Raw genomic sequence first — 13,530 nt, forward strand, 5'->3', positions numbered from 1 at the left:
ACGAAGGATTATGGGCAGCTTCCAGGAGATAAATTTCTATTAAGCCAGTGGTTGAGGTGATGTCCCTTGCAAGTTCAAATACGTTTTTGCCGATAAATTTGCAAGAAAGCTTATGATCTGGCAAGGTATTTGCAGCTGCGGACAAATAACCCAGGTTTTCGTGGCAAACAAGACTATGGATCCCAAAATGTACAAGCAGGAGTGCCTGAAAAAAACGTATTCTTCCCACTAGCGTGCACAGGGATCTTGTTAAGGAGGGGCAATTTTTTTTTCTATGGTGCATTTAATCTGGAGATGGGGAGTACTTCAAAGTGCGTGGTGGATGGTGCTGTCCATCCACCACTGTTTGCCTACTGTTCAATTTAGCTAATTTTGTTAATTTTTTGCTCCGGTGGTGATTCATCTTCTGCAATGCAAACTGCTTTCAGACAGCCAATGGAATTGACAATTTAATCCCATCGACGATGTCGATGATAACCGGTTCGTCAAATGGATGCAATAATAACCGAAATGATACATTTGCTGCAATGTTGTTGCCTTGGTGGTTGGATTCAGCTGAAGTCACATCAGCTGGTAGTGATAGCACCGACAAACCGACATAAATGACCAATAAGAATTACATTCTCCTTTCGCATGCACACTGCGTCAACAAGTACAAGGTTGAAACAGTGCGCATAGCAGTGAACAAACAGTATATTGCTCTTGATCAATCCAATCTAAGTCTGCAAGTAGTAGATGAAATACGCGTATCTGTCAAAAAATAAGCAATTATAACGGAATTAAAAGGAAATAAACCAACACACTCAAAGCTCTTCATAAAAATATATTGCTGTTTTTGTCCTTGCACTTGGTTTGTACTTCAGCAGTGCTGCCAGCCATCGTGCTGGAACTGTCAAAACATACTGCCATCTAGAAAAACTGGAATAAGAGACCAGCGGATACACTGTTATGATTCCAATCTAACTGTCAAAAGCGGTTCCAATCTGCAATGTTTACAAATGGTAGGGAGGAGTTTAACAATCACTCATGAACTCGCTCGTGCGAAGTCACTGGCAAGCAGTTACAAATGTTAGTGATGCCAGGATTGCTTTGATGTTTATCGTGTTGCCAAATTCATGTTTTTTTTCTCCGCTGGTCTCTTATTCCAGTGTTTCTACTGCCATCAACTGCTCCCAAGAAATCTGCATCGCTGTCAGGACCTCAGAAATGGTATTGAAGATGGTCATCGCGTCTGTTGTCAACACCCGTCTCACACCCACGAATGTATCCGTCTGCCGATCATTATCAATATACCTGATGAAAATCACCAACTGCTCGGGGTGGCCACAATCGCTCGTCTAATCTGCAATGATTGCCACTAGTTTTCCTCGCAAGGTTTTCGCAATGTTCCGCAACATTACATTGTGCAACGACGTAATCATGTCATTTTGAATACGGTTACTTGTGTACTGGCATTTTTTGACACCTTCCGCCAAGTGTTTTCCAGCACAGGATCGTAGTTAGCCACCAACTGGGAGGCACATTTTCCCAGAATGTTCACGAAGTGGTCGGCCACCTTTACAAAGTATGCGCACAATATCGATGAAATGTTCCATTATATAGTGATTTTGTAGCCGCTTTGTCTTATACCCCGTACAGGCTATGGCTTATATTATGTAATATAGGCTGTCTAGTAATGAGCACTCATACATCTAGTTTTCACTAGAAATCCTATATGGGAGTGCTCATTGCAAGACAGTCTATATTACATAATTTTCTCGGTATTCATTTCGAAATTATCTTGGAACTATCTGCAGGATGCTCTAGAAATTATCCGCAGAATTTTCTTTGAAACAGAAATATTTTGGAACTGTCCTAAAAATTCAATATCCTTGAGGCTCTTTTCGGAATATTTTTGAACTTTTTTTTTTTTCAGAACACCTTGGAACTGAAATTCCCCTAATATTTCAGAATAATTTCCTCAGTATTCTCCAAAAATTCTTTCTAGGATGAGCTTGAAATTACCCTCGGAACATCCTTGAAATTTTTCCTCAACATCCCTTTGTAATTTCATTCAAAATTTGATTCTCTCGGTATTATGTTCAAAATTATCATGGAACTATCTGCAGAATGCACTAGAAATTATTCACAGAATTTTCATGAAATCATCCCCAGAAATCTTTTCTTTTGAAACTGTCCTCAGAATTCATTACTCTTGAGGTTCTTCTCGGAAATTTTCAATAAAGCAGAACCATTCACCAGAACTGTGCAATTTTTGCATAAGGAATTTTCAATTCAGCTGGCCCCTCCATGTAGCAGATTGTTTCAAATCTTACACCAGAAATTTTCAATACAAACTTGCCGTCAGGTAATTTTAAACCAGAAAATTTCAATTGACTAGAACCATGCAAATTTTTCACCGTTATTGTTCAATAAAAATTGCTTCTCCAATCTTCTGATTGCTGCAGATTTCCTTATTCGATTTTCCACCAGACATTTTCAATATAGATTGCTTCTCCTGTCATCAGAATGTTGCAGGTTTTCCACCAAATAAAGATTGCCCCTATTTTCAGATTTTTCATCATAAATCTACAGTAAAGTAGCTTCCCTCCAATCATCAGAATGGTGCAAATGTTACACCAGAAATTATTATTAAAATTTGCTTCTCTATTAAGCTAAAGGATGCAAAATTAAGACAAAACAATTTCGGAAAAGCTTGCCCATCCTTTCACCAGAACGGTGCAGATTTTCCACCAGAAATTTTCAATGTAGCTTAATTTTAAATAAAGTTTGTGCCTTCATTAACCATACCAGTGCAAGTTTTCCACCAGAAATATTTTAATTTATCAGAGCGATGCAAATTTTGCACCAAAAATTTCAATAAAGCATACTCCTGCATTCACCAGAACGGTGCACCAAAACTTGTCAGTAAAGTTTGTTTCACCATGCACCTTTGTGGTGCAATTTTCAGGCTTTGCCTCTTAATGCACAAAAATGGTGCAAATTTTCCACCATAAATTTTCAATGAAGCTCGCATTCATCAGAAAGATGCAAATTATGCACCAGAAAAATGATTAAACCTTGCTTCTACATTCACCTCAGTGTTGCGAACTTTCCACCAGAAATTTTCAGTTAAATGTGAACCTCCAAATTTTTAGCGTGATTCAATTTTTACACCAGAGTTATTAATTTTGATTAATCCCTCCATGCACCACCTTGATGACATTTTTACACCAGAAATATTCGATAAAAAGCTTTTTATTCGATTTACCACCACGAATTGACGCAATAAAAGGTTTCCAGTGCCCTTATATTATGAAATATTATTTTATCTTAAAATCAAGTTATCAAGAAAGCTATTTTACATCATAATTTTGTAAACGAGCAAATAAAAATCTTATTTATAAAAGGTGGGGCAATTGCCCCACCTTGCCCCACCCTGTGCACGCCAGTGATTCTTCCGTAAATTAAGGCTCACAATGGACCTGTAAAGTTTTGGTCTGATTTTCCAAGCTGCCTCTACAGCGGAGATGTTCTACCAACCGGTGGAAACTAACGATTTAAAATTGGCTCACTACTTGACTAGCCTATTGGTTCCAAGCAAATCGATTAACGTACCTCATTCTAGTCGAAATTCTAGTACTACACTATGTTTGTGTTGATTCGCTATGAAAGTTTGACAGATAAAATGAGGGGTTCGTGGATTTTCCTATGTTTCGAGGAGTGATGGAAAAGTTCATCAAAGTTCCCTATGACTCGCGAACTTTTCCCTTGGTGAACTTCGTGAAATATCGCGAACTTTTCCAACACTGGTTTCGAGGGGTGCAGCGATTAGCTTGGGATCGAAGATAGTACCAAAGCTGAGCCAAAAAGTTGAGCACGTTTCTTCGGGACCTTCTGGTCTCAGAGTTGCCTCTATGGTTCTATAGTGGTTTCGAGACAACGGAGTAGATTTCTTCGAAAAGGACATCAATCCACCCAACTGCCATCAATTCCGCCCAATTGAGAAATATTGGACAGTTGTCAAACAGAAGTTGAAGAAGAGTGAAAAGATGACTCGGGATGCGACAGAGATTAAGAGATGGTTGGTCAAAACGGCCGATCAGGTTGGCCAACATAATGTCCAAAATATCTTCTCCTTTTTTCCTTTATTTAACGTCGGCCTCTGTTCCACAATCTAGTGCCAATCACCGACGGACATCGATTGCCAACTATTGACGGCAATTGAATGTGTAGGAAGGCAGCTTCCACACCTGCGAAGGATATCGCACCCATTCAATATACAAGGGCCAGGAAATGTCCAAAATATGATTAGTGGTATTCGAAGAAAAGTTCGACATTTCATCAAAACCAAATCGGAATAATTTTTTACGCTAAAGTTCAATAAATGAACTTCATTTTGAGCACTCAACATTTTTATTTCATTAAGATGGTTCCGAGATACATCCATTTTTTTCTGCGCCCAGATATCAATACGAAACAAATGATTTTAAATTGGCTCACTACTTGACAAGCCTATTGGTCCCAAGCAAACGATTAACGTGCCCATTCTAGTCGAAATTCTACTACTACACAATATTTGTTTTGATTCGCTATGGAAGTTTGACAGATAAAATGAGGGGTTAGTGGATTTTCCTATGTTTCGAGGGGTGAATCGATTAGCTTGGGACCGAAGAGAGTACCAGAGCTGAGCCAAAAAGTTGAGCACCTTCTAGTCTTATAGTTACCTCTATGGTTTTAGTACTAGTGCTTCAGTTTTTGACCTTTAACATTAACCATCAACCGCAGAGACTATATGAATTATCGCATATATCTATTGTTCATTACATACCAAGTGAAAACTTAATCATATTTTGTCGTCGTGTGTTGTGGTTTTGAGATGCTTGATTTCCCTGCAGATATTGTTTTTGCTTACTTAGCAGAAAATCATAGTATGATATTCTTATATTCCACATTCCATATAATCGTGTAAATGCATTGTGGGGGTGGAACCATCAGGAAGGTGCCTGATTGAAGCGATTTGGATGGGGAGAGTGGAGTTGTCAGCTCCCTATTGTTAAAATTTCGTGAATTGAAGGTGGGCTCTTCTCCCCACTCATTGAGACATCAGTGATTAGTACCTATTCGTACGGTACCCTCCAACTTCAACAACCCTTTCGATGGACACTAGGAAAAAACAACAAACGGTCCTATTCAAGGCCACCGTTTGAATAACCAAAAGCTCTTTTCAGGGCCACCGATTCAAATACAGAAAGAGTTAAGATAATATATTTTCGAATAATTAAAAGAACTAAGAGCAAACACGTTTGCTACGACCACTCACGGTGTTTGCGCTACATATTCCAGATCTTAGATGTAAAGTATTCATCAACTTTTTCTCTTACCATCGGCCTATACTTGCTGATGTAGGTAAGTAGTAATATCATCATTCTGAATTTTATGTCGCAAACAAGCTTTTAAAATTACAGGTATCAATAATCACTATTGTTTCATCAGTTACACGGTATCCGTTCCAAACGGTCAGGGCCACCATTCGAAAAACAACCGGCCCTTTTCAAGGCCACCAATTCAAAAACGGAAAGAGTTAAGATAATAGATTATCGATCAATTAAAAGAACTGAAGGTTCATCATATTTGTCCCGTCCACTAGCGGTCCTACGTCAAGCTTCCGTTCGTGCCTCTAGGCACAGACCATTCTACTTTTCTGACGAAAATCGTGCATAGCTTTCCACCAAAAAGAGATAGCAGCATAGTAACATAGCTTCAGCAAAAACCTACGTAGTCAGTTTGTTCTGAAAGGAACTAGAATACATAATTTACAAGAAATCAATGTGGAAAAAGTTATGATAAAACCTACTTTAGTCACCCTAAACTTGTTGTAAAACATGAACCATTGAAGATAAAACAAATTGGTTTCTTGTGCAAAGTTGCTGGTGGTGGTGGTGGTTGGGATGCTTAAGATGAAGACACAATTTTGCATGACTTGTAGATGATAGTCAAGTAGTTGAGCGCAGTTGCACGAAGAGGAAGATTATTATGTTTTGGTTTTCCATTGCATTGTACACGGATTTACTCAAAAGCTAGTTGAATCTTCCAGACAGCAGCCGCGGAAAATCAGGAAAAATTTCTAGAACATGGAGATAATCCATGAAAATTTTACTCAGTCTAGGATTGTATACTCCTGACTGAGTGAAACGGTCCTAGTGTATACAAGCTTGGTCCTCAAATATGGTGCACATTTTTCTCCTCATAGTCCTTAGGATACATTCATCCATGTTCTCGTTTGCAGTCGAATGGAAAATACGGTTCGAACGTGAACGAGAATATGGTTAATTATTATGGTACGATTTCCCATGTCTCAGCAACTTGCTGATGATTTTCTGAGCCGTTGTACACCATCTGCCGAGTGGTTAGAGCTTATCAACCTGTGATCCAAACCCGTAAATAATGAGGCCAGCGGTTTGTATCCTTGGTTCGTTTATCGTAGTTAAACTGAATAATGTTCTCCATGTCCGGCACAACATGCAAGAACGGTAACCGGAAATCGCGAACTTTGGTCCGAGTCTGCGTAGGGATACTGTTCCGGAAGTTATAATTACAGGTTTCGTGGCATTCGTTTTGGCTTCTTTCGTGCTGATGGAATGTTTATTTTGAAGATAGGTATATTAAGGTGATAAGAAGTTTATTGAACGTTGTTTTCTTACTTTTGATGAGGGACGATTTTTCTTCTATTTCACATTTCAAGCTTATTGCTTATCGCATCTTAGCTTGTTGCGTGCTCTCAACTTCGTGTTCTAGATGCACATCACCAGTTATTTAATTGAAGGTTTCCGATTAAAAATGGCGTCAGACATGGATTTCTTGTTCTTACACGTGACCCCGATTCCAAAGATACCCATATTGTGACAGTAATTTTCTATGAAGAGCTTTGAGTGGGTTGGTTTATTTCCTTTAAATTCCGTTATAATTGCTTTTCTTTTGGCAGATACGCGTATTTCGTCTACTACTTGCAGACTTCATCAGTGCCAAGTCAAGTACTCAACACCACAACACACTACTTGGCACTTATGAAGTCTGCAAGAAGTAGACGAAATACGCGTATCTGTCAAAAGATATGCTTTTATGCGGATGTGCAACTCTACTATGATAATTAAAATTATCACCGATTGCCTGAGAAAATCGATTTCCCTAACACAGATTTCAAAGTTGAATTCCAACTGGTCTCACCACCCAAGAGATAACTCCGCTCAAATTCCTATTCCTACACAACGCAAGCTCCTGCTGCAGTTAACAAATAAGATTTATTATATAAAACCACGTAGTCCTACGTCACCATTGCGTACAACCCCATAGGGCTGTACCTTGTAGTTTTAGAGGCTGTTCATAAACTATGTAGACTCTTTAGGGGACATTACCTACGCGGGGAAGTCTAAAACCTCTAAAAATCAGTCTACGTAGTTTATGAACAGCTCCTTACGCACAAATTCTATTTGCGAACCCCCGGTTCCAGAGGTTCCAGTGTATTTCGAAGCTAAAATGTTGTTTATGGATAAACTGGAAAGACCCTTAACCAATAGATATTTTGATTTTGAACCTATTATGCAACAGAAACGTTTAAATTTAAATGTCTACTGAAAGTAAGCTATGACTCAATTTCATAGAAAGATTTATTATTTCTTTAATAAATAAGTTGAAAGCTCAAAAAGTAATGCATGTGCATTAATGTGCTTAATTTCGAAAAAAAAAATAAATGATATCTTATAGGCCATTTGATCGACCGCTAAACCTTCATCATTTTTGTCATTTTTTTTAATAGGCTTATATTTTGGGTTATCAATCAAACTAAAAGGTGGCCTTTAAGATTGCAAATATTTTTATTACAATATGAAGCACCCAAATGTGCATTAATTAGCTGCTCATCGTATTAAAATGTTATCACTTGGAAAGTTCAGCGATAAAATTAATTTTACTTTAATTCATATTTGTTTTGATTTGATTAAAAAAATAGAACGTTCGTTAAGATCTCTCTTTTTCCTCTGCTGTTTCCTTAAGTATAATGAACAATTGAAAAACTTGTATAAAAGCTAAGCAAGATTGGATGACGATGACGATCCTACATACTAATGATTGAAGTAAGCATAGCGGTAAAAACAAAAGAAAACAATAAACCCAAACAGCATTCGACCAATTTGAGAAAGATAAAAATTGTTCACAACGGCACATGCTACAGTACAGATGGATTATCATATTTCTTAATATAAGGACCGAACTCAACAAAACTGATGAAAAAACGATGAAACGATAATTAAGCTACAAATCAAGTAAGAGATCCGCGACCGGATGATGGTTTGTCTTGGTTTTGGAATTTCCGTTCCATGATATTTCAAATAACGTATTCATTTTAATTAACATTCTTCAACGGATAATGATTTCAACAAACACAACGGACCACTACTTCTAATTGCGGTGAAAGAAAAAAAAAAACTATACATTTATAATAGCGGGATGCCAATTATTGGTGGCACTACTGATTTGTTTGTACTCTAATTACGACAACATTGAATTTGGGGTGGAAATTATTACTTTTTTGTTTAAACTGAAACGAACGTAAAAACATGATGTTGTTATGGCGCCTGTGTTTTCATTGCTTCAGTGTGTTTGTGCTGAATGCGATGTGATGTGAGTATGTGTGTGTGTGTGTGTGCGTGTGCAACGATTGTGTTCTTGCCCAGCCAGAGCAATGATGAATGGAAATGAGAATGACACGCGTGCAAATACGAAAGCAATTGGCTCTGTCTTGTGATTGTATGATTGTACAAAACAGTACTTTCTCCCATTAAAAAAAATCCTTCCACATCTGAACAACCGTTCCGAAATGTTTTATTTATAAGGCACATTGCAACGAACGCGAAAATCGATACGTTCGAGAGCCGTCAAAGGGCTATTAAATGAGAAACTGCCAGCCAGATTTATTTCTATGCAGATTTATTTACGTGTTTCATGGAATACGAAACCGTGTTATTCCGCATCTACGAGGAACCACAGAAGTGGCTGGGCAGCAGCTGGCAGGTGCATGTCCGATAAGTACATGTATATTTGCTGCTAGTGCCTACGTACATGTATGGTAGGGAGAATCTGTTCAATGTCCATTAGTGGGAACGAAACTCGGGCACCAGACCAATACCCATCGCTTCATAGGTGAGGAAATGTACAGTTTCATCAAATATGTGTTTAATGTCCAAACGAACCGAACAAACAAAACTAATTGAATTTAAAATAATGACACCGACATCTACAACGACAACAATAACAACAACGAAAATAATGTGTCAACAAGAGCAACAACGGCGACGATGGTTTAGTGTTTTATCGGGCAGAGTACCTGTGTGGAAAAGTATACTATAAAAATCGAAACAGTTTGAGGCAAGGTGACCGAGAGCCTTAGTTTCACGTAGAGGAGAACGGCCCATAATTCACCCCCTGGGGTAAAATGCCAACATGTAGGAAAACAACGATAACTATTTCTCAGTTTTCCGGGAAACGGTCTCTGTTTGTTTTCATCCGGAGGATTCACAAATAATTCCTGATCCTAAAATCATGTATTGGCATACTGATTTTTTAAACAATTGTATTTTGTGAAAAACATGACACAGCTGTTAAAATCATCGAGAGTAAATTAATTATATATTGATCTCTCGTATATTTTTAAGATGTGTTACGCTATGAATACCAGTTTAACGCTCTATTGAGACCGTATGTCTGATGTTTAATAAAGGAATAATCATTTGCGGTACCATTTTACCCCAATGTTGCGGTGTATTTTGCACCATGAATCAGACGTTTTATCCCGCTAGCATTTTGGAATCGATTTAAAAACTGCCCTCAATATCATGAAAAATCATTGTTTTGAAATTTGAAATCACTCGATCTACGTAGAAAACATTGAGCAGTTTGAAAAAGCAGTGTAAATTTCTGTTCAATATGATGCACATAAATGGAGCGTTACATAAAGGGTGTCCCACATCAAATTGCATCACGGAAAAAAAAATGCTGTAGAAACCCATTAGTAAGCTTTTGGCATATTTATTTCATTCAACTTAAATACCATAACCGTACGCTGCACTCATAAGGTTCTGTGCAACATCTTCGGAAACCCACTTTTTCTTCATGTCTTCCTCAGATTTGACCTTCCGATACTTCCGTAGTGCCTGCTTCATAATAGCCCAGTATTTTTCGATGGGCCTTAGTTCCGATGCGCAGGGTTACTTCCACTCACTTGCTATAAAAAAATGTTTTTTGGAATTATGAAATCATGAGATGGTATAGTTATAGTTAGTACTTGTAAGTTAGAAGATGAGGACGTAGAGTATGTGTTTGACACATAAAATCTGTCAATATTGCTTTCAGTGCGTCACAATCAGCGATTTTACGACTCGTGAGTGCTCACTCTGAGTGAACGCTCACGAATCATAAGATCGCTTATTGTGTCGCTCTGAAAGCGAAATTGACAGGTTTTATGATTCAAACACATACTTTACACCCTCTCCTCGTTACTTACAAGTACAACATATCATTATACCATCTAATGATTGCATAATTCCGAAAAATATGTTTTTATAGCAAGTGAGTGGAAGCAACCCTGCCGATGCGTAGGGGGGTTCATGTACTTGGGTACGAAAGTGACTCCGTTGGCTTCGTACCACTCCAGGTTAACAACATTTTAGAACTCTCAGTTTAGGAGCGGATTTTTGGGAAAGTTTTGGAATCCAACCGAACGTCGGGAACGGACTGGAGAAAATCGAGACCCTACAAGCTGTGACAGAGCCGTACATCTGCTTCAACATAGAACCAACAGGGAAGCTACCGAAGGTGGAAGAGAAAGAGCCGGATGAGACACTCGACATACCGACGTAACGTGCCGGCAGAACCAGTACCGGAAAACATCGAGACGGAACACGAGTTGTCGGAAAGCGAGAGAAATAGACTAATCGAAGCAATTAAGGAGTTCGAGTTTACCGCTCCATGGGAAGCTAGGTCGAACCGACCTAATCCAGTACGAGATCGTACACAAGGAGGATGCTAAGCCGAGGAACCAACCAATCTATAAATGTTCCCCTTTCATCCAGAAGGAGATTGATGCAGAGATCGAGCGTTTTAAGGAGCTGGACGCAATCGAAGAATGCTACAGCGAGTGGACTAACCCGCTGGTCCCGGTGAGGAAGTCCAATGGGAAAATACGTGTCTGCCGTATAAATGCGATGACTGTCAAGGACGCATATCCGATGCAAAACATGCAGGATATATTCCACAGGCTAGGCCATGCAAAATATTACACAATTATCGACTTAAAGGATGCTTATTTCCAGATCCCTTTAAACGAAGAGAGCAGGAACTACACTGCGTTCCGAACGTCGAAAGGGCTGTTCCGTTTCAAGGTGTGCCCGTTTGGATTAACAAACGCACCTTTCACGATGTGTCGGTTGATGAACAAGGTCATTGGATTCGACCTTCAACCCTTCGTCTTTGTTTATCTAGACGACATTGTGATTGCCACCGAAACCCGACTCCTCGGAATAGTAGCAGAACGATTGAGGAAGGGAAAATTAACCATATCGTTGGAGAAATCCAGGTTTTGCAGAAAACAGGTGATGTATCTGGGGTATTTGCTGACCGAGCGAGGCGTCTCCATTGACCATTCAAGGATTCAACCAATCCTGGACTACGCTATGGGTTGACATTCGTAGACTGATGGGTCTTGCTGGGTTCTACCAGAGAGATTGTCTGTCCAGATCGATCGAGATGGTCATGGCTATCCAGCTTGATCCGGAGTTCGAGGAACTAGCGACAAACATCCAAGCCGACGCCGTGCGGTATGGCGAGTATCGTGTGATAGACGGGAAAATCTGGAAGTACGTAAAGTGTCCCAGCCGTCAGAACGACCCTTGATTCTCGTGGAAACAGTTTCCCATGCAAGCGGAAAGGATCTGTATTATTCAGCAGGAGCATGGCAAAGCCCACTTCGGTTTCGAGAAGACCCTAGCCACCATCAAGGAACGATACTTCTGGCCGAAGATGAACGAGCAGATTAGAAAATTCTGCAGGGAGTGCTTGATCTGTCAGACGACCAAGGCAGGAAACATTAACGTGACACCTCCAATGTGATCGCAGAAACCGGTGGAATACCCATGGCAATTTGTCACGTTGGACTACATTGGGCCACTACCAGCGTCGGGAAGAAATCGCTGCACCTGTCTGCTAGTAGCAACGGATGTGTTCAGCAAGTTTGTCCTTGTTCAGCCTTTTCGGGAGGCTAAAGCGGAGCCACTAGTTGAATTTGTGGAGAATATGATCTTCCGGTTGTTTGGTGTCCCGGAGATCATCCTCACGGACAACGGATCACAGTTCGTCTCGAAGATATTCAAAAATCTGCTGCAGCGATACGGCGTAAATCACTGGTTGACTCCCGCATATCATCCGCAAGTCAACAACACCGAGCGGGTAAATCGGGTGATAGGAACGGCCATCAAGGCAACACGGAAGAAGGAGCATAGACTTTGGACTGATCAGTGGAAGAGGCAGGAGTGGTCCACCCGTAATCTCGCGCCGTGGTGTGTTTAGTAAGTTATTTCGATAGGCATTATTCGTTCCGAGCAGTGTGTGAAGCGTGTGTAGTGATTTTGGAGGAAGAAGATTCGTGGCGAAGGTTGTGCACGCCCGACACACCACTCATTCAGCTAGTGACCATTTCTGGCCCCACCGTCGGTTTCGAAGGTAACCCGGGGTACGCCGGAAGAGGGCCGCGACCGTTAGAAACGCGCCCTAGGCAGGGCGAAACGGCCACATTAGTAACAAAACCCGCGATCATCTTTTTGGGGACGACCGAAGCGCGATCAGCTATCGTACCGCGTCAGTAGCATCAGGAGTTTTTAAACCGACCAACGCGTTCATCTGCAGCATTTTCCACCTGTATCCGTGAAGGAAAGACACCGGGTGATTCACCGCCAACCCCTCCGTTCATCCGCCGCATCACCGTCATCTGTATTGCAGCATAAATGGTCCGTGAGTACTGAATGAATCCCTTGTGAAATGTTTCGTCCATGCGCATGTTGACTTGAAACTTGAGAGCCCGCAACCGTAGCACTTTTCCGGTCTTGCGAGGCGTACACATTCTAACCGTTTGCACGTGAACCCAAATGAGAGCCGTTTGAACACGCACAGGAGGATGAAACATACCAGAACATAACCCAACACACACACGCTCGATAGACAGGTAGATAAAGAGGGAAAGGTAGAGGCAATTAGGCAAAGGGTGTCCACGATGAAATTGCCACACTATGAAATTGCTCTAACTTTTTAACCGTTGGGTAGAATTTAATGAAAATTTGGGTGGATTTAGTTCATAGTGCATTATTTACATCCTGCAAGTTTTAAAGTCCTGTGATCAAAACTCGCGGAAATGGAGTCGAAAGAACAGCTCGTGCGTAATAAAATCTTGCGCATTCATCACGAGAACAAGGATCTCTCGCATCGTTCCATCGCTAAAACGTTGGG

At 40.3% G+C, this 13,530-nt stretch overlaps 1 protein-coding gene across 11 annotated transcripts in view; it reads right to left on the minus strand.

Moving 5' to 3' along the window:
- Positions 1–13,530, minus strand: part of LOC135698743 (uncharacterized) — a 161,364-nt gene that overhangs the window by 54,869 nt on the left and 92,965 nt on the right. The window lies entirely within an intron of this gene.

This window comes from Ochlerotatus camptorhynchus, unplaced genomic scaffold, assembly GCF_037179485.1.
Source record: "Ochlerotatus camptorhynchus isolate MF236.1 unplaced genomic scaffold, CSIRO-AGI_Acam_v1.1 ptg000094l, whole genome shotgun sequence".
NCBI classification, from domain to species: domain Eukaryota; kingdom Metazoa; phylum Arthropoda; class Insecta; order Diptera; family Culicidae; genus Ochlerotatus; species Ochlerotatus camptorhynchus.